The sequence below is a fragment of the Muntiacus reevesi genome, chromosome X (assembly GCF_963930625.1).
Source record: "Muntiacus reevesi chromosome X, mMunRee1.1, whole genome shotgun sequence".
NCBI lineage: Eukaryota > Metazoa > Chordata > Mammalia > Artiodactyla > Cervidae > Muntiacus > Muntiacus reevesi.
Genome location: NC_089271.1, coordinates 62,402,359 through 62,421,498, shown reverse-complemented (window position 1 = coordinate 62,421,498; position 19,140 = coordinate 62,402,359).

Here is a 19,140-nt window from a genome sequence, read left to right as displayed (position 1 = left end):
AGCAATAACCTCAGATAGGCAGGGGATACCACTCTAGTGGCAGAAAATGGAGAGAAACTAAAGAGCCTCTTGATGAAGGTGAAAGAGGAGAGTGGAAAAGCTGACTTAAAACTCAACATTCAATAAATGAAGATCATGGCATCCGGTCCCATCACTTCCTGGCAAATAGATGGGGAAACAGTGGAAACACTGACAGACTTTATTTTGGGGGGCCCCCAAATCACTGCAGATGGTGACTGCAGCCATGAAATTAAAAGACGTTTGCTCCTTGGAAGAAAAGCTATGACCAACCTAGACAGCATATTAAAAAGCAGAGACATTACTTTGCCGACAAATGTCTGTCTAGTTAAAGGTATGGTTTTTCCAGTAGTCATGCATGGATGTGAGTCTTGGATTATAAAAATGCTGAGTGCCGAAGAATGACACTTTTGAACTCTCCTGTTGGAGAAGACTCTTGCGAGTCCCTTGAACTGCAAGGAGATCCAACCAGTCCATCCGAAAGGAAATCAGTCCTGAATATTCATTGGAAGGACTGATGCTGAAGCTGAAACCCCAATACTTTGGCCACCTGATGCGAAGAACTGACTCATTGGAAAAGACCCTGATACTGGGAACGATTGAAGGTGGGAGAAAAAGGGGACGACAGAGGATGAGGTGTTTGGATGGCATCACCGGCTGGATGGACATGAGTTTGAGTAAGTTCCGGGAGTTGGTGATGGACAGGGAAGCCTGGCGTTCTGCAGTCCATGGGATCATAAAGAGTCAGACACGACTGCACGACTAAACTGAACTGAAATGAACTTGGATTGGAAGAATCAATATTGTAACATGGCCATGGTACCCACGGCAATCTACAGATTTCAGTGCAATCCCTATTCAGTTACCAATGGCATTTTTCACACAACTGGAACAAATAATTTTCAAAATGGCATGGAAACACAAACAGCCCTGAATTGTGGAAACAATCTTGAGAAAGAAGAATGTAGTTGTAGAAATTATGCTCCCTGACCTTAGACTGTACTACAAAGATACAGTAATCAAAACAGCATGGTACCAGCACAAAAACAGACACAAAGATCAGTGTTGTAGAAAGTCCAGAAATAAACCCATGCACTTATGGTCAATTACTCTGTGACAAAGGAGGCAAGAATATACAATGGAGAAAATAGAGTCTCTTCAGAAGGTGGTGTGGGAAAACTATTCAAAATAGCCAAGACATGGAAGTAACCTAAATGTCCATCAACAGAGGAATGAATAAAGAAGATGTGATATAAATATACATATACATACACACACATACCTATGTCTATATATCTATATCTATACACACATAACATACACACGTGGAATAGAATGGGCAAAGAAGATGTGTTTATATATATATGTATATATATGTATATATATATATATATATATATATGCATACAATGGAATATTAGCCATAAAAAAGAAAGAAATAATGCCATCTGCATCAACATGGACGGACCTAGAGATGATCGTTCTTTATAGAGTTTTGTTTTCTGTCAAACATCAACATGAATCAGCCATAGGTATACATATGCCCCTCCCTCTTGAACCTCCCTCCCATCTCCTTCTCTACCCTGCCCCTCTATGTTGATACAGAGCCCCTGTTTGAGTTCCCTGAGACATACAGCAAATTCCCATTGGCCATCTATTTTACATATGGTAATGTAAGTTTCCATGTTACACTCTCCATACATCTCAAACTCTCCTCCCCTCTCCCCATGTCCATAAATCTGTTCTCTATATCTGTTTCTCCATTGCGGCCCTGCAAATAAATTCATTGGTATCATCTTTCTAATTCCATATATATGCATCAGTGTATACAATATTTATTTTTCTCTTTCTGACTTATTTCTCTCTGTATAATAGGCTCTAGGTTCTTCCACCACATTAGAACTGATTCAAATGCGTTCCTTTTTGTGGCTGAGTAATATTTCATTGTGTATATGTACTACAGCTTCGTTACCCATGCATCAGTCGATGGACATCTAGGTTGCTTCCGTGTCCTAGCTATTGTGAACAGTGCTGCAATGGACATTGGGATACATGTGTCTTTTTCAATTTTGGTGTCCTCAGGGTATATGCCTAGGAGTGGGATTGCTGGGTCACATGGTGGTTTTACTCCTACTTCTTTAAGGAATCTCCATAACACCTTCCCTGGTGGCTGTGTCAATTTACATTCCTACCAACAGTGCAAGAGGTGTCCCTTTTCTCCACACCCTCTCCAGCATTTATTGTTTGTAGACTTTTTGATGATGGCCATTCTGACTGGTGTGAGGTGATATCTCATTGTAGTTTTGATTTGCATTTCTCTAATAATGAGTGATGCTGAGCATCTTTTCATGTGTTTGTTAGCCATCTGTATGTCTTCTTTGGAGAAATGCCCGTTTAGGTCTTTTCCCCACTTTTTGATTGGGTTGTTTGTTTCTCTGGTATTGACTTGTATGAGCTGGTTGTATATTTTGGAAATTAATCCTTTGTCAGTTGTTTCATTTGCTATTATGTTTTCCCATTCTGAGTATTGTCTTTTCACCTTGTTTATAGTTTCCTTTGCTGTGCAAAAGCTTTTAAGTTTAATTAGGTCCCATTTGTTTATTTCTGTTTTTATTTCCATTAGTCTAGGAGGTGGTCATGGAGAATCTTGCTTTGACTTATGTCATTGAGTGTTCTGCCTATGTTTTCCTCTAAGAGTTTTATAGTTTCTGGCTTTACATTTAGGTCTTTAATCCATCTTGAATTTACCTTTGTGTATGGTGTTTAGGAAGTGTTCTACTTTCATTCTTTTACATGTTGATCGCTACAACATCTTAAGCAGTTTTCAAACTTAGAAAATTTAACTTTGAAGCAATACAATTATCTACTGAAGTCACTCATTCAAAATCCACGTGTCCCCAAACTGTTCTTTGTCCCTATATTTTTAATTCTGCTTCCAATCAAAGAACATGCATTGCATTCAGTTTTCGTGTCTCTTTAGTGTCCTTTAAACTAGAACAATTTCCCAGACATTTTTTGGTCATGTGTGACATCACCTTTCACTGTTTAGTATGATACTGATGGTGGGCTTGTCATATATGGCCTTTAATATGTTGAAGTATGTTCCTTCTATACCCAGATTGTTCAGCATTTTTATCCTGAAGTGATGTATTTTGCCAAATGCTTTCTCTTCATATATCAAAGTGATCATATGATTCTAAGTTTTCACTTTTTAATGTGGTATATCACACTTACTGATTTAAATAGGTTGAACCACCCTCGCCTCTCAGGGATAATTCTCACTTGGTCATGGTATATACTTCTTTTCATGTGCTGTTGAGTTTGGCCTGCTATTTTGTTAAGAATTTCAGTGACATCAGTGACATTAGTCTATAGTTTTCTTGTAGTGTCTTTCTCTGACCTTGGTATCAGATAACACTGGCCTTGTGAAATGAGTTCAGAAGTATTCCACCCTTCTTAGTTTTCTGGAAGAGTTTGAGAAAGACTGGCATTAATTCTTCCTTAAATGATCGGTAGAATTCACAATTGAAACCACCTGGTCTTGGCCTTTTCTTTGCTGAGAGGTGTTTTTCTTGCCTTCACTGATTTGATCTCCTTGCTCATAATTGGTCTGTTCGTATTTTCTATTTCTACATGATTCAGTCTTGGTAAAGTGCATGTTTCTAGAAATTTATCCATTCCTAGATTTCTAGTTTGATGGTGTATGACTGTTCATAATTGTCTCTCACAATCTTTGTATTTCTGTGGTGTCATTGTAATGTCTCCTATTTCATCTCTGATTTTGTTTGAACTCTTTCTTCTGAGTTAATCTAGTAATAAGTTTGTCAATTTTGTTTATCATTTCAAAAAGCCAGCTCTTATTTACATTGATCTTTTCTATTCATTCTCTGGTCTCCATTTCAATTTTTTTTCTTCTCTGATCTTTGTTGTTTCCTTCTATCTCGAACTTTGCACTTAGCTTTTTCTTTTTTTCCCTTATTCCACAAGGTTGTTTATTTGGTAACTTTCTTGTTTCTTTTTTTAAAAAAATATAATTTCATTCCCATGTATTTATTTTTGGCCAAGCTTGGTCTCCGTTGATGTGCAGGCTTTTCTCCAGTAGCAGCAAATGGGGGCTACTCTCTAGTTGTGGTGTGCAGGCCCCCGGTTGCAGTGGCTTCTCTTGTCGTGGAGCACAGGCTCATAGTTGTAGTGCACAGGCTTAGTTGCTCTGCGGCTTGTGGGATTCTCCCAGATCAGGGCATGAACCTGTGTATCCTGAATTGGCAAGCAGATTCTTTTCCACTGAGCCAACGGAGGATCCCTCTTTCTTGTTTCTTAATGTATTCATTTATCATTATAAACTTCTTTCTTAGACCTGCTTTTGTAGTACATTGTGGTTCCGTTTTCATTTGTTTCGAGATATTCTTAAATATACCATTTTACTTCTTCTTTGACCCGTTAGTTGCTCAGGAGTGTGCTATTTAATATCCAGATATTTGTGAATTTTCCAGCTTTGTTCCTGTTACTGATTTCTCGTTTCATGCCATTGTACTCACAAAAGATACTTGGTGTGGTTTCAATCTTCTCAAATTTAATTAGAGATATTTCAGGAGCTATCATATGATCCATCCTGGAAGAGGTTCCATTTGCCCTTGAGAAGAATTTGTTCTGCTGCTGTGAGATGGAATGTTGTATAATTCTGTTAAGTCCATCTGGGCTACAGTATGGTTCAAGCCCATTTCCTCTTTCCTTTTGTTGATCTCATGTGGGTAATCTATCCATTGTGGAAGTGGAATATTCAAATCCCCTATTATTGTCGTGTTGTTACCTATTTAGCTGTTCAGATCTGTCAGTATTTGCTCAATATACACAGGTGTTCCAATGGTGGGTGGGTATATATTAATATTCACAATCCTTGTACCATCTCGATGAACTGACACCCTTTGTCATTATATAATGACTTTTTTTTGTCTCAAATTACCATTTTTGGCTTAAAGCCTATTTTGTCTGATATCGGTATGGCTACTCCTGCTCTCTTTTGTTTACCACTTTCATGGAATACCTTTCACCATGCCTTCGTTTTGAGCATATGTATGACCTTAAACCTGAAGTGAGTCTCTTGTAGGTAACAGTGCAGTTGAGCACTGTTTTTCGGTGTTTTTTCTAAATCCATCCATCCACTCTATTCCTTTTGCTGGAGAACTAAATCCAGTTACATTTAGAGTAATTATCGAAACATAACGTTTTAATACTTAATGCCCCTGTCCCTGTGGGGACCTAATTAAAATTAAAAGCTTCTGCACAACTCAGAAAACTATAAACAAGGTGAAAAGACAGCCTTCAGAATGAGAAAAAATAACAGCACATGAAGCAACGGACAAAGAATGAATCTCAAAAATATACAAGCAACTCCTGCAGCTCGATTCCAGAAAAATAAACGACCCAATCAAAAAGTGGGCCAAAGATTTAAACAGCCATTTCTCCAGAGAAGACATACAGATGGCTAACAAACACATGAAAAGATGCTCAACAGCACTCATTATCAGAGAAATGCAAATCAAAACCACAAGGAGGTACCATTTCACACCAATCAGAACGGCAGCTATCTAAAGTGTACAAGCTATAAATGCTGGAGAGGGTGTGGAGAAAGGGGAACCCTCTTACACTGTTGGTGGGAATGCAAACTAGTGCAACCACTATGGAGAACAGTGTGGAGATTCCTTAAAAAACAGGAAATAGAACTGCCATATGACACAGCAATCCCACTGCTGGGCATACACACTGAGGAGACCAGACCTGAAAGAGACACATGCACCCCAATGTTGATCACAGCACTGTTTATAGTGGCCAGGACATGGAAACAACCTAGATGTCCATCAGCAGACGAATGGATAAGAAAGCTGTGGTACATATACACCATGGAATAGTACTCAACTATTAGAAAGAATACATTTGAATCGGTTCTAATGAGGTGGATGAAACTGGAGCCCATTATACAGAGTGAAGAAAGCCAGAAAGAAAAACACCAATACAGTACACTAATGTATATATAGGGAATTTAGAAAGAAGAAACAGTAACCCTGTATGCGAGACAGCAAATGACACACAGATGCATTGAACAGTCTTTTGGACTCTATGGGAGAGGGCGAGGGTGGGATGCTATGGGAGAATGGCACTGAAACATGTAAATTATCAATGTGAAACGAATCGCCAGTCCAGGTTTGATGCATGATACAGGATGCTCGGGGCTGGTGTACTGGGATGGGGAGGGAGGTGGGAGGGGGGATCATGATGGGGAACATATGTACACCCGTGGCAGATTCAGTCAATGTATGGCAAACCAATACAATGTTGTAAAGGAAAATTGACTAATCAATTAATTTAAACAAAGGTGAATCATCATTGTAAAAGTCAAGCTGGCAGATAACTCAAGAGGACTAGGGAGGAAGAAGTGATTGGATTGGAACAAAAGGGGGGTTCAAAACTACAGGTCTGTTCTTCATCTGCATCTGAGCAGTACTTACCAGGCCTTCACTATTGCACAAGCACAAGGGCACCAAGAACAACACAGTCATTCAAACACTGGGACAGGCCAGGGACTGGGATAGTTACCCAGGGATAGTCAAGGTGGAAAATCTGGCAGCCCCAGTGTGCCCGGGCAAATCTGGCCAATGCAGGTGAGACTCACCTCACATTAAGTCAGCTGAGTAGCAGCCTTTACTGCATCTGCAAGCATAACCCACTGTTACCACGCAAAGGAAAATAAAAGCCAACTGCAAGGATTAGGACTTGGACATTTTGTGGCAAAATTACTGTGCTCACCACCCGAGATTCCCTCTTCAGGACTAACCTACTCTACCTTCTTTGTTTGTGCCAATCTCCTTCAAGAGTCGAGAGAGAGAGATAGACCTGGGGCTGGTGCTGGTGGGGTGTGGATGTGATGGGGAGGGAGCATCTTCCCAGGTGTTGGACAGGTAGCAGAATCAGGCAGGATGGGGCCTAGGGCTCTCCAAAGCAGCTGTCACTGTCGCCCAGGATGGAGAAGGGGCATAAGGGGGAAAGGCAACAAGGTGCACTGAATGAGGCCGGGATTCTGCATTCCTCCTACCCCCTGGCGCCCAGATGGATTTCTTTAACCTATGCCTCAGGCCCTGCCACGGATTTCCCACTGGAAGTGGAAGGCTTGGGGCTGAGCCAAGGCCTGTGATATCTAGGTTTCCAGCAACATTATAGTGAGGTAGTTGGTCTGAGCTGTGTGCTCAGAGGAGGGAAGGGAGCCTGGTAAAAAGTGAACGAGGGATTGTGTTCACACCCTCGCACCTCCACTTCCATGAGCTTCTCCACTTCCTCACCCTGGTGACCAAAGTCCCAGGCCCCTCTCTGCCCAAGTGTGTTGCTGATGCTGGTGCTGGTCTTCTCCCTGGGCACAACTTACCTACATGTCTCGGTCGGCAGAGACCTCAGCTGGATGGTCTCTGCCAAATTTACTCACTCAGACAACAGCGAGATGGGCTACATTACCAGGCAATAACCACTGGATCAGCTCTAAACTAAGTGATCAAGACCAACTTCCAGGGAGGGGTCTGAGTGGAAGGAGTAAGTCCCGCGCATGTTCTTTTCTTATCATGAGGTCTCTGACTGTTCCACCCACACGTAGTCTGTCCACCTGGCCTCATGCCAAGAGGCCTGGAAGGGAATCAACGTGAGAATATGGGCGAAGTGCTCCCCATTGTCCAGGTGCAGTCACTCCTAAATTCGCTTCCTCGTGGCACCCTTCTTGCCCCTGCCTCGAGTAACTCATGTTGGGCGGTCTCCTGTTTCTAAGATGAGCAGCGATATCCCTGGTACTCTCCAGAGCCACTCTTCCCATTTTCAGTCATCCACACCCTCAGCAGTTGGCAGATATCATAGAATGGCAAGGTAGGATCCAGGGCCTCCTCCAGCCACTCCAAATCTGTCAGAGTCCCAACACCCTGTCCTGAGGTTTGGTGACCCCTGCATCATCCCCCTCCTACATTTTGGGAATGTAACAATACCCCTTGAATATCGGGGATCCAACACTTGCTTCAGCTCACTCAGTGCCTTACAGAATCTGGACAAGTCTCTACATTTTCTGCCTCAAGGGCCTTATCCTAGCTGACTTTTATTCACATAGAGAGATGTCTAGGCACCAACTCTGAATGTGCTACCTACCATCATACCCACTTTTGTGTAATAAAACCCTGGTCTTTCAGGAATGGTGTCAGGCCGACCCTACCCTCAGTTCACTTAAACACAGATCTGTCTCTCTGAGTCTCAGGCTGGCACAGTCCTGGAGTGCTGGCTGAGGGAAACAAAGTGCTCCCCAAATTCCAGCGAGGGGGGAATTGAACACAGAGTTCAGACTCATTGTCATGTGCCCTAAAGATGTAGTCCAGGATACTGAGCTGGGATACTCTGGGAAATATCATTTGTTGGAAGATCTGTGTCATGGGTCTGGTGAAACGGTATTTGATAGGGACCCTGCAAGAACAGAGGCTTACTAACCACACTTGCCATAGAGCATGATGGGCCCATTTCCACTCAAGGGTATAGAGAGGCTCAGGCTGGCGGTGAGGGTGGTCAGCTGGCTAGGGCAGGGAGGATGTGAAAACACTGAGGACTCCACCATCCATCTCTAGCTGCCAGGGTGCAGTCTGACCCAGGTTGGCACCAAACAGATGCATCTCCTGACCTCTAGTCCAGAGCCTAGCCTGTCTCCTGTGTTCCCTGTACCTTCTCTCCTGCTCCCCAGGTCACTGGGTCCAGGCTTTATGCCCAAGCCCCTTACTGAATCCAAAGAAGGAGAAGTGAAACTATTGGCGCTTGCGTCTCAGGGGTGAGGGCTAAAGAGGAGAGGAGGACTGTGTGCAGGTTCCAGCGTGCAAGGTGGGACTGGGGCAGGGGTGGGGATGGTACGCACAGTAGGGACTCCAATGAGAGGGCAGAGCCTGGGAAGGGAGAGATGAGGGCACCTCTGCCTGTTTCCACCTGCTGAACTACACGTGCAGGCAAAGTCACCAATGGCAAGTCAGGGAAGGGATCGAGGGTGCTCCAACAGAAAAAGAGAGTGGTCAGGGTAAGTAGGACCATGAGTCCAGTGAGGCAGGAGGATGGGTTGGAGCTCTGTAAGGGGATCATGAGTTCCTTCCAACGGGCAGGCAGAATGTCAGCAATGGATGGGAACTGGCAAATTGCAGAGGAGGGTGGTTTGCGAACTAGAAGAGGGCCTTTAGGGGAATGGGAGGATGTGCCAATGTGGCCAGTCAAGGCCCTCAGTAAACCCAGACTGGGGGCACTCCGTTGCCCTGATGGCCTGGATGGTAGAAGAGGCTGACCGAGAGACCCCACCACAGGATGCCAGAGGTACTGCTCTGCAACAGGCTATGATACGGAGTTGCTCCTCACCAGGCCTTGCCCCACCACTCCCCCAACCCCTACCCCCCAGAGAAAGGGCAGTACAAAGAACATGAGAAGTCCTTTAATCAAAAACTGCTGTGACACTGGGCTGAGAGGGGACAAAACAAGGGGCAGAGGATGCCCTGGTGGAGGCAGAACGAGAGGCAGCAAGCTTGGCCACAGCTCGCCAGCCCCGGAGGTAACAGCTGCTCCTCTTGCAGGAAGATACTGGACTCAACCTGTAAGACAGCAGAGTCAGGGAAGAGCCTCAAGCCAGGGCAGCCCACAGCCCTGCTCAACAGCCAGCATTGTGGGAAGGGGTATGCAGTGTGTAACACTCACTTCAAACGATCTGGAACTTGTCAGCCAGGTACCGCATGGAGGCTGCAACAGGGAGAGGCATAAACAGGTGCTCCAGACAGACGGACATAGAAGCCTGTGCCCCTGTCCCGGTGGGGAACCACCTAGCCCTGCAACCTGAAACGCACATACCCCCAGCCCCAATGCAAGGAGCTCTGGGCCTGATCACTCCCCACCAACGGAATTTAATGTGGAGCCATTTCCTAAAAGGAAACAAAATGTGCCAGCAGCTCTCAAGCTTGGGGCCACGCACAAACCATTCAAAAACTGTCTCGTAAACAATCCAGCAAGACTCTTAGAGGCCACACCAGATCAACAAGGCATCTCTAAAGTCCTATCAGAAGGAGGTCTCTAGGACTTCCTGGCTGGCAGAGTGTGCACACAGTCCACGCAGTACTTTGCTACTTGTCCACATCCGCAGCTGAATATGCACCGCACGCTCCAGCGACAGGCTTGATAGGTTCTCCTCCCCACAGGAACGCTGATCCCTACGAGGCCCTCGGCACCTGCAGCCCACCCCACCCCAAGGGACCACCCCGATTCTGCACTAAGAACCCGCTGCTCTCTGTTCCTGGTTCCTCATACCAAGTTGCTCCTTAAGGTCATCTATTTCTCTCTGTAGCACCAGACACTAGGCCAGCAGACACAGGAGGAAGAGAAATGGTTAGTATACACCCGCCTCCCCTCTCCTCCTCCTCTCCTCTCCCCCGGGCCCTCCATCCCAAACCAGGTGTCTAGACTGGCAAGGGAAAGACTTTCCTCAGGGGAAAGGAGGTGGGCTCCCTCCCTGGGGTGTAGGACGGGGATGGGATGGGGGTGGGGGGCCCACAAATATCAGTTGCACTTGGACTCAGATCCCACCATGGGGTTTGGGTGTGCATTTCCAGGAGCCAGAAGAAGCATTACCCGAGGACAGCCCTGCCTTCCGGGTGGCTGCTGCTGCCTTTTCCATCTTGGGGGATGGTCAGTTGGTTCCCGGTCACCTGAGAGGGAAAGGACACACAATCCAGCTTCCCAGGTTCCCAGTGAGGTGCAAAGTGCCAAGCCAGGTCTAACGTGAGGTGAGGCAGTACCACCCTCTGCTAGCAGCAAGCGTCCCCTGGTCCGCCCGGCAGGCAGCACAAACCTTCTCTCTGGACCTGCCCCTCCTACACCTCAGGGACAGCCATTTCACCTCAATGGTTGCCAAAGGCTGTTGTTCTGGGTTCGAACCTCCCAGAGTGGCAGCCACAGCCAGCACCTGGGAGAGCAATGTGGGCGAACAGCACTTCACAGAAAAGGCTATTAGCCTACAGCCTACGCCCAGAGTTGACACCCTTTTTCCCATGGGTGAAGCATCCTGAGAGCAAGGCTGAGCCCCCAGAAGAGAGAGAGAGAGAGAGTCAGAGACAGAGGTTTCTGCCCTCACCCCTGGCCACCTCCCCCCATATCAAAACCCAGGACACTCACCTGAGGGGCCAGGCCCTCTGTGCATGACTTCTCCCTTGTTCATGGCCACGGGCTCTGAGTTTCCTGAATACTGTGTGCCTCTGATGATGAGATTGGTGCTACTGGGTTCTCCATGATGCACCCATGGACAAGATGACCATGGCCTTCAGTGGTCAGCTAGAAAGACAGATTTCTCACTGATCTGAAGTGTGTGTGTGCACGTGCACGCGTGTGTGTACCAGTGCATTTATATGTCTATGCCTGTGTGTGGGAGAGCTCATGTGATTCAAGACGGAGCTGAGGCAGGGAATTGGAAAGAGAATTGAAAGGCTGATCTCTTTAGCACATTCTCTGTCCGTCAGCCCCAGGTCAGCAGGTAGAGCTGAGCTGGGGACAGCATTGTGTCACTGAGAAACCTGGGGTCCCTGCAAGGAAGGTTTGGGGAAGACCTAGCAAGTAGGATTCAGGAAAGTGATGCGACTAAACACTGAAGCTCTGTGAAGCTTTTAAGGGGTCCCCGCAAATCAATTCAGCTACCAGCTCTCCCGTCCACTCCAGCCCCAGCCTCGTGGAGGAGGCTGGAAACAGGCCAAGGGTGGAAAACCGAGCCCAGCACACCCAAAGTGCTACCTTAACGTTTGTCCCTAGTAAAAGGACCCCAATCTGGCATCCTGATGACCCAGTGACTGAGGGTCACCCAATGACAACCCCTGAGGGATGGAGAGAAGGAGCAAGGGGTGAAGACCTGTGTTGTGGGGAGGGTGGGAGGGGGAAGAGTGAGGAGAGAGGAGGGGCCTGGCCTACTCACTTGGCCCTTTGGGAATGGGTCTCTATTTGGATTGTTGTCTTCTCCCGACACCGCCATTGCTGCCACCGACTCCCAGGCCCGCCTAGCCACGGGTTTCTTCCCAGCACGGGTGTGCTTGGACTCTTCAGCTCCCCAAGGGACCAAGGCCTCCTTCTTGGACCTCCGGAGCAGCGGGATGCCAGAAATTGGGGAGAAGGTGGCCGGTTGCAGGGGAGTGGCCGAGATTCTTTGCCCCCAGGAAGGGAAGATTCTCCCCACGGCAGGTTTGGAGACGCCCCCAAGGGACTTCTTCTCCTGGACCCCCTTCCTTCTAGGAGTGGGCCGCGGCAGGCTGCCTGTAGTGGCAGCTGCAGGAGCTGATGCTACTGCCACTCCCGGGTAGCTGGACAGGCTGCCCCCCTTCCCCCAGAGCACGCTCTGCATTTTTCTAGGGGGAGAGGTGTCCTCCTGCTCTGCATCGCCCTGCCTGCCCTGCCTTTCCACAACCGAAATTAATCCTCGCGGAATCGAGGATAGGCAAGAGTCTGGCACATTAAGGAGATTCTCCCTGCCTTGGACATGCAAGCGTCTGGGTGTGTTCCCAGGATCTTCGGGGCTGTTGAGCTTGGCCTGGCCTCCGTCTTTGCGATAAATGCTCACCCTCATCCGCTCTATCTTACTGAATTCATTGGAGGACTCGGGGTCGGACAGCAGCCCGGCTGTGCTTTCTGACGGAGGCCACTGGCAATTCACAGCCACGTTCAACCTACTCTTAGTGCCTTTCTTAGGGTTCCCCCAGGCCCGGCCTGCCTTGGGCCCGCCGACCCGGAGAGGGCCAGCCTCAGCCTGTGCGGCCTCCCCACACCTCTGGGCGGCACCGCCTCGACTGCAGGGTCGCGCCTCGAGGTCCCGCAAGGCAGACACTTCGCCGACCGCGTACCTCTCCTGGGACAGGTATCTGCGGGTGCCCAGCACGTCGTTCAGGTCGGCCAGCTGCTGCAGGATGGCCGCCACTGACTCGTCAGCCAGCTGCAGGGCGTCCCCCTGGTCGTCGGCCCTGCAGCACCGGCCCTCCCGCTTCCAGCACCTCCCGCTCTGACTCGAAGCCCTCAGGGTCTGGGAAGCCATTCCCGCCCTCACCTTCGCCGCTTCGTGGTGCCCCAGGCTCTGGGCTGGGGCCGGGTCCCCGCGGGGCTATGGAGCCGGCCTCAAGGCCGCTGGTCTGCTCCCCGCACTCTGAGCCGAAACCCGCTCCCGAAACAGACACCTCACCACCTGGGGAGCTCATGTAGCGATCTGGGTGGCCGCCGGATCAGGGGCGGCGACCATTTATCAACCGGGTCGCGGTGGCGGCGGTCAGGGCAGGTGTGGCGGGCGGCGTCTGGAGCTCGCCGTCAAGCATGCTGGAGATGGCCGCAAATGACGCGAGGTTTTCAGCGCGCCAGCCCTGCCGCCTCCTCATTGGTCCGGTTCCTGCCAACCAGCACGCGCCTTGTTTGGCCGTCCCCTCGAGGTGTAACCAATGGGGTCGAGGGCCTCCGCTGGCTTGCTGCCAAGTCCAAGGGCCGTCCGGGCAGTTGGCGAGTTGGCGGGTGAATGTGACGCTGCGAGTATACCTCTGTCAAGCCTCTCGTCCCACCTCCTCCAAGTGCTTAACGATTCCGAGAGTGGGAGAGTTTAGCGGCAAACCTCTGTGGCGGTGGTGCAAGAAATCCATTTGGGAGGTAATTTCGCAGAATCTGTGAAAAGCAACTTATACAGCAGAGACCCCGTGCCCGGCACTCTTCTAAGTGCTGTATGTAAGTAGTAGTGGTTCTTTGTGACGCTCCCAGGACTCTAGTACTAATGATTAGCAGCCTAAGGTTCAGCCACTGACCCACGGTCATTTGGCCCATGGGGATCAGTGGTAGAATTGAAGCCAAGCAATCTGACTCCAGAGTCCCTGCTTTGATTCAAAGATCTAAAAAAGCTATGTTTTCCCCTCTATCAGGAAGTCCACTGCCTGGCATATCTTCTAAAAGTGAGGGTTTATTGCTAAGATCTCTATTTTACTCCATTGATCTATTTGTTAATATGGCAGTAACACACAGTTTTCATTAGTGTAGCTTTGTAATGTTTTGAAATCAGGAAGTTGGAGTTCTCTACTTTTTCTTTGTCCAAGTTGTTTTCCCTATTAAGGATCTCTTTAGATTCTACTTAAATTTTAGGATGAGTTTTTCTATTTCTGTAAAGCATGCTATTGGGATTATGACAGAGTTTGCATTGGATCTGTAGATCACTCTGGGTAGTGTGTTAGAAGAACAGATTCAGTGGAGTGTGTGTGTCTGTGTGTGTGTGTGTGTAAAAGAATTGACTCATTCAATTATAGCGGCTGGTAAGTCCCAAAATCTAGGGGGTGAGGTGGCTAGCTGGAGACTGAGAAGAGCCAGTGGTTTAGCTCTAGTCCAGGTTAGAAGGCCTAAGAACCAAACCAATAGAGTTGATATTTCAGTTTGGGTCTAAAGGCAGGAAAAGAAGCTGATGTCCCAGGTCCAAAGGCTTTCACGCAGGAGGACTTCTCTTGCATGAGGAAAGTTTGCTTTTTTGTTTAATCAGACTATCAACTGATTAGGTAAAACCCACCCACTTTATCAGGGGGAAATCTGTCTTATCCATTTGACTGATTTAAATGTTAATATGGAAAAGCACACTACGGAAACATCCAGAATAATATTTGACTAAATATCTAGGCACTCTGTGTACCAGTCAAGCTGACACATAAAATTAACCACCTCAGATACCCTGGACTTTCTCCATCTAGTTGTGTCCTCTTCGATTTCTTTCATCAGTGTTTTATAATTTTCTATGTATAGGCCTTTTGTTTCGTTAAGTAGATATACTCCTAAGTATTTTATTCTTTGTGTTGCAATGGTGAATGGCATTGCTTCCTTAATATCTCCTCCTGGTTTCTGTTTGTTAGTGCATAGGAATGCAAGGGATTTCTGTGTGTTAATTTTACATCCTCTACCTTTACTCTATTCATTGATTAGCTCTAGTAATTTTCTGGTAGCGTCTTTAGGGTTTTCTATGTAGAGGATCATGTCATCTGCAAACAGTGAGAGTTTCACTTCTTTTCCTATCTGGATTCCTTTTATTTCTTTTTCTGCTCTGATTGCTGTGGCCAACACTTCCAAAACTATGTTGAATAGTAGTGGTGAGAGTGGGCACCCTTGTCTTGTTCCTGATTTTAGGGGAAATGCTTTCAATTTTTCACCATTGAGGATACTGTTTGCTGAGGGTTTGTCATATATAGCTTTTATTATGTTGAGGTATGTTCCTTCTATGCCTACTTTCTGGAGAGTTTTTATCATAAATGGATGTTGAATTTTGTCAAAGGATTTTTCTGCATCTATTGAGATAATCATATGGTTTTTATTTTTCAATTTGTTAATGTGGTGGATTACATTGATTGATTTGCAGATATTAAAGAATCCTTGCATTCCTGGGGTAAAGCCCACTTGGTCATGATGTATGATCTTCTTAATATGTTGTTGGATTCTGTTTGCTAGAATTTTGTTAAGGATTTTCGCATCTATGTTCATCAGTGATATTGGCCTGTAGTTTTCTTTTTTTCTGGCGTCTTTCTCTGGTTTTGGAATTAGGGTGATGGTGGCCTCATAGAATGAGTTTGGAAGTTTACCTTCCCCTGCAATTTTCTGGAAGAGTTTGAGTAGGATAGGTATTAGCTCTTCTCTAAATTTTTGGTAGAATTCAGCTGTGAAGCCGTCTGGTCCTGGGCTTTTGTTTGTTGGAAGATTTCTGATTATAGTTTCATTTTCCGTGCTTGTGATGTGTCTCTTGAGAGTTTGTATTTCTTCCTGGTTCGATTTTGGAAAGTTATACTTTTCTAAGAATTTGTCCATTTCTTCCAAGTTGTCCATTTTATTGGCATATAGATCCTGATAATAGTGTCTTATGATTCTTTGAATTTTTGTGCTGTCTGTTGTGATCTCTCCATTTTCATTTCTAATTTTGTTGATTTGATTTTTCTCCCTTTGTTTCTTGATGAGTCTGGCTAATGGTTTGTCAATTTTATATACCTTCTCAAAGAACTAGCTTTTGGTTTTGTTGATTTTTGCTATGGTCTCTTTTGCTTCTTGTGCATTCATTTCTGCCCTAATTTTTAAGATTTCTTTCCTTCTACTAACCCTGGGGTTCATAATTTCTTCCTTTTCAAGTTGCTTTAGGTGTAGAGTTAGGTTATTTATTTGGCTTCTTTCTTGCTTCTTGAGGTATGCCTGTATTGCTGTGAACCTTCCCCTTAGCACTGCTTTTACAGTGTCCCATAGGTTTTGGGTTGTTGTGTTTTCATTTTCATTTGTTTCTATGCATCTTTTGATTTCTGTTTTGATTTCTTCCGTGATTTGTTGGTTGTTCAGCAACGTGTTGTTCAGCCTCCATGTGTTGGAATTTTGAATAGTTTTTCTCCTGTAATGGACATCTAATCTTACCGCATTGAGGTCAGAAAAGATGCTTGGAATGATTTCATTTTCTTTTGAATTTACCAAGGCCAGATTTATGGCCCAGGATGTGATCTATCCTGGAGAAGTTTCCGTGTGCGCTTGAGAAAAAGGTGGAATTCATTGTTTTGGGGTGAAATGTCCTATAACTATCAATTAAGTCTAACTGGTCTATTGTATCATTTAAAGTTTCTGTTTCCTTGTTAATTTTCTATTTAGTTGATCTATCCATAGGCGTGAGTGGGGTGTTAAAGTCTCCCACTATATTTTTTTTATTTTTATTAGTTGGAGGCTAATTACTCCACAACAAGTCTCCCACTATTATTGTGTTATTGTTAATTTCCACTCTCATACTTGTTAACATTTGTCTTACATATTGTGGTGCTCCTGTGTTGGGCGCCTATATATTTATGATTGTTGTATCTTCTTCTTGGATTGATCCTTTGATCATTATGTAGTGTCCATCTCTATCTCTTTGTACAGCCTTTGTTTTAAAGTCTATTTTATCTGATATGAGTACTGCGACTCCTGCTTTCTTTTGGTCTCTATTTGTATGGAATATCTTTTTCTAGCCCTTCACTTTCAGTCTGTATGTGTCCCTTGTTTTGAGGTGGGTCGCTTGTAGACAACATATATAGGGGTCTTGCTTTTGTATCCATTCAGTCAGTCTTTCTCTCTTGGTTGGGGCATTCAACCCATTTACATTTCAGGTAATCATTGATAAGTATGATCCCGTTTATTGTTTTGGGTTCGAGTTTATACATCTTTTCTGTGTTTCCTGTCTCGAGAAGATCCTTTAGCATTTGTTGGAGAGCTGGTATGGTGGTGCTGAACTCTCTCAGCTTTTGCTTGTCTGTAAAGCTTTTGATTTCTCCTTCATATTTGAATGAGATCCTTGCTGGGCACAGTAATCTGGGCTGTAGGTTATTTTCTTTCATCACTTTAAGTATGTCCTGCCATTCCCTTCTGGGCTGAAGAGTTTCTGTTGAAAGATCAGCTGTTATCCTTATGGGAATCCTCTTGTGAGTTATTTGTTGTTTTTCCCTTGCTGCTTTTAATATTTGTTCTTTGTGTTTGATCTTTTTTAATTTGTTTAATATGTGTCTTGGGGTGTTTCGTCTTGGGTTTATCCTGTTTGGGACTCTCTGGGTTTCTTGGACTTGGGTGATTATTTCCTTCCCCACTTTAGGGAAGTTTTCAACTATTATCTCCTCAAGTATTTTCTCATGGTCTTCCTTTTTGTCCTCTTCTTCTGGGACTCCTATGATTCGAATGTTGGGGCGTTTCACGTTGTCCCAGAGGTCTCTGAGATTCTCCTCATTTCTTTTAATTCTTCTCTTTTCTCCTCTCTGTTTCATTTATTTCTACCATTCTATCTTCTACCTCACTTATCCTATCTTCTGCCTCCGTTCTTCTACTGCTGATTCCCTGCAGAGTGTTTTTGATCTCATTTACTGCATTATTCAGTATATATTGACTCTTTTTTATTTCTTCTAGGTCTTTGTTAAACCTTTCTTGCATCTTCTCGATCCTTGTCTCCAGGCTATTTATCTCTAACTCCAATTTGCTTTCAAGATTTTGGATCATTTTCACTATCATTATTTGGAATTCTTTATCGGGTAGATTCCCTATCTCTTCCTCTGTTGTTTGGTTTGGTGGGCATTTATCCCGTTCCTTTACCTGCTGCGTATTTCTCTGCCTTTTCATCTTGTGTATATTGCTGTGTTTGGGGTGGCCTTTCTGTATTCTGGCAATTGGTGTTTCCTCTTTATTGTGGAGGTTCCTTGCTGTGGGTGGCGTTGGACAGGTGGCTTGTCAAGGTTTTCTGGCTAGGGAAGCTTGTGTCAGTGTTCTGGTGGGTGGAGCTGGATTTCTTCTCTCTGGAGTGCAATGAAGTGTCCGGTAATAAGTTTGGAGATGTCATTGGGTTTGGCGTAGCTTTGGTCAACCTGTATATTGAGGCTCGGGATTTGTTCCTGTGTTGCTGGAGAATTTGCATGGTACGTCTTGCTCTGGAGCTTGTTGGCCCTTGGGTGGTGCTAGGTTTCAGTGTACGTATGCAGGCGTTTGATGAGCTCCTATCGTTTAATGTTCCCTGGATTTAGGAGTTCTCCGGTAGTCTCAGGATTTGGACTTAAGTCTCCTGCCACTGGTTTTCAGTCTTATTTGTACAGTAGCCTCAAGACTTCTTCATCTATACAGCGCCAATGATAAAACATCTAGGGTAATGATGGAAAGTTTCTCCACAGTGAGGGACACCCGGAGAGGTACACAGAGTTACGTGGAGAAGAGAAGAGAGAAGAGGGAGTTAAAAAGCTGACCAGGAGGAGCAGAAGGGGTATCAAAAGGGGAGAGAGCAAGCTAGCCAGTTATCGCTTCCCTATGTGCTCTCCACAGTCTGGACCCCTCGGAGAGTTTCACTGAGTTACACAGAGAGGAGAAGAGGGAGGAAGGAGACAGAGGCAGCCAGGAGGATCAAAGGGGGAATCAAAAGGAGAGAGACTGATCCAGCCAGTAGTCAGGTCCCTAAGTGTTCTCCACAGCCTGGAACATACAAAGAGATTCACCAAGTTGGGTGGAGAAGAAAAGGGGGTGGGGGAGATAGAGGCGACCTGGTGGAGTAAAAGGAGAGTAGAAACGGGGAGAGAG